This window comes from Dioscorea cayenensis, chromosome 5, assembly GCF_009730915.1.
Source record: "Dioscorea cayenensis subsp. rotundata cultivar TDr96_F1 chromosome 5, TDr96_F1_v2_PseudoChromosome.rev07_lg8_w22 25.fasta, whole genome shotgun sequence".
Lineage (NCBI taxonomy): Eukaryota > Viridiplantae > Streptophyta > Magnoliopsida > Dioscoreales > Dioscoreaceae > Dioscorea > Dioscorea cayenensis.
Window position 1 is genome coordinate 25,776,619 of NC_052475.1, and position 2,995 is coordinate 25,779,613.

At 33.7% G+C, this 2,995-nt stretch overlaps 1 long non-coding RNA gene across 1 annotated transcript; it reads left to right on the top strand.

The window, feature by feature from the left end:
* Positions 1–1,458: 1,458 nt before the first annotated feature.
* Positions 1,459–2,695, top strand: LOC120261838. The gene is made up of 2 exons (XR_005536649.1): positions 1,459–1,736; positions 2,484–2,695. It is a non-coding gene; the product is annotated as an uncharacterized LOC120261838 (long non-coding RNA).
* The last annotated feature ends 300 nt before the right edge of the window (positions 2,696–2,995 follow it).

The window sequence follows — 2,995 nt, forward strand, 5'->3', positions numbered from 1 at the left end:
TTCCCCATTTTTTTGGTTCCAATATATATACATTAAATTCATTATTGTGCCTGGTGAAAACTTATGTGAATATATCAGCCAAACAATTACTTAAAAAGCTGAGATATCCACTAAGCCAGTTTCCTTTAAAAAATACTGGAATGTTTTAAAAACAAATGAAAATAACAAATTAATAGTGCAATTGTTTTACTTTAAATTATTATTATTATTATTAATACAAAATAGGTAAATCATGTCAGACTCGTGCACATATGTCAGGCTCGTGCACATATGTGAAGTTAATACTTCAACGCCCATATACTCTCATCATATTTGAGTTGTTGTTCAAACGCATCTCTTTGACTAGAACACCAACACTCTACGTAGAAGACCCGATATTAATAAATAAAAAAATTACTGATCAAAGTTGTTGATTGTATGTACCAGTGGGAACAATTATGTAATTAATTAAAATAATCATCAACAGAGGCTCTTAATAAAAGGGGGAAAAAAAACCGAATTCTCTAGACAGTATATGTGCGCGTTTGTGTGAGCTGATTTTTTTGAATATGCAATAATTCAGACACTTATATAAGTAAAAGTTTACCTTCAAGTTGTCTTCAAGTTTTCATGCCTAAATTTTGGCTAGCTTAATTAATTGTCTATTTCATTCTTTCTATTCCAACTAATTAATAATCTTACCAATTACCCAATATATATTATGTATATATATTTGGCTCCTCCAGCAGCACAGGATTTGAAACCAATGGGGAAGGGCCATTGGCAAGCCAAACTCCTATATATCAAAGCGGAGATATATGCTATCTAGTACTGAATGGCTTCATTCATGGTTAATTTGAATGCTTTAGAACCCCTATCCCAACACTATTCCTTATCCTACAATCCTACGACGAACTATACTCTGATGGCACTACTCCATTATTCAGAAATGCCCAACAGTTCCCAGACTGCAACTAAAATCCAAAGGCACACCATGAAAATTAAAAAATATATATATATGGACACAGTGATGCCACTAAGTAGCCTCTCAAGTTAGTGGATGCAGAGAAAAGGGGCAATAAATAGCAAAGCTGATGAAGAGGAGAGAAGAAGCATGTGCCCCTGTCATTCCCAACATGGCACTATGTGTCGGCACTTACCAGTACACTGCATGCATTCACAAACACTAGCTCCTTCCCATTATGCGTATATTGGCCGTAGTCCTCTATCCACCCTCCATAGTGTCTCCAAGCTATATATATTCATGCCTATACATTATATTATTTTCATATAATGATCTCTCTCTCTCTCTCTCTTCTGTATGATGCTATAGGTATAGCTATAGCTTTTCATCTCTCTCTCTCTATCTCTCTTTATATATATATATATATATATATATATTTATATATATCTTTTACTCTGAGTGGCTGGGGAAGAACAGGCCACGTGGATGGGCTCCATGTCATCACATCAGTAGGGAAGATTCAAGTTGCACCCCTTGCATTATTGTTTTCATGGCTTTTTTCTCTTTGAAGCTATCAAAAGAAGGTTGTGGTGGTATTCACTTCTTCTTCTTCTTCTCCATGCCCTTCCTTCCTATTTAAAGGGCTGCAAGGGTTCAGAGTTTTGAGGCAAGGAAAGGGAAACAATTAAGTAAAGTATGCAAAGCAAAGCCCTCATGAAGGCCAATGGGAGAAGAGAGAGAGTACAGCTTCATGAGTCCTTTTTCTCTTCATGAATCTCAATGAAGAGTACTGGTATGTCGTGAGAAGCTGTACCCTCTCTCTTCTTCTCTTGGTCTTTTGATGATAATTATCACTTCTTAGAGTTTACCCATCACTTCTCCAATATATATATATATATATATATGGAGATAAGGACCATAAGGTAGGTACATATATATATAATATACATATATACAAGGGATATAGAAGCGAAGGGGTTTTTTCACTGGCCAACCTAACTTTTTTTTTTATTTTTTGATCATGGCTTTCCTTGTTCACGATCTGATGGGAAAACAGCTAGCATTGTAGTCTTTAATTGATCTTTGAATGCATGGTTTTTATATGACGGTAAATATGTGCTAGTTTATGTTCTACTGTTCAAGCTTGTACTTTCAGATAACAGATTTGTACTACTTCATGCATGAAATTGGTAAGTTGCAGGATGTTTTTTCTAGTTTTAATCCAAGCTATGTTTTAATTCCTGTAGGGGCTTGAGCTCAATGTTCTATATATGTTTTGCTACTTTTTATTATTTGTTTTTCTTGTTTATATACTCTATGATCCCTTTTTTCCCCCTCTGGGATTTTGATCTTTGGGGAAGAAGTGAGAAGACTATATACATATGCATTCTAAATTTGTTATATATCTAATTTTTGTCTCCATAGTTTTTATTTGGAGATAAACTGAAAAGAAACCAGCATGAGGTTCAGAAAAAGAAGGATATCTATTCAAAATCTTTCATGTTGCTTCACTGATTAATTTTCTTCCTTCAATCCATAGATCAGCAACAAGCAACACCAGAAACATCAACAGTGGCCAAGTTCAACGATGTTGTTTGTTAATCATTCTGAATTCTTTTTTTATTTATTCTGTCATTAATTAAATCACCATCTATTTTGTTCTTTAGTTTAAGTTCTAGTTGCCTTTTCCTTTTTCTTTTGTATTTATGAAAAATATGACATGAGATTTCTGAAAGGAAGGAGATTCTGACACTCCTCATCTTCTCACCTGCAGCAAAAGAAACAAAATACCAACTCTCTGTCATGGAAATCATTAATCATTTATTTTTTCACTAGCACATTAATGAATAAGGAAAAATATATATAAAGTACTTTCTTTTATACAGATCGCTAATAATGTATTTTCTCACACAATTTGTAAGCTAATGATAAATGATTCATTATCTATCCCTCTAGATCCTAAAATTAATTAACTTCCATTTCTCCTGCTCGTTGTCCCTCTTTTACATGTTTAAAACTGATAAATCTAAGAGTTTGATTTCCTCATTCAAA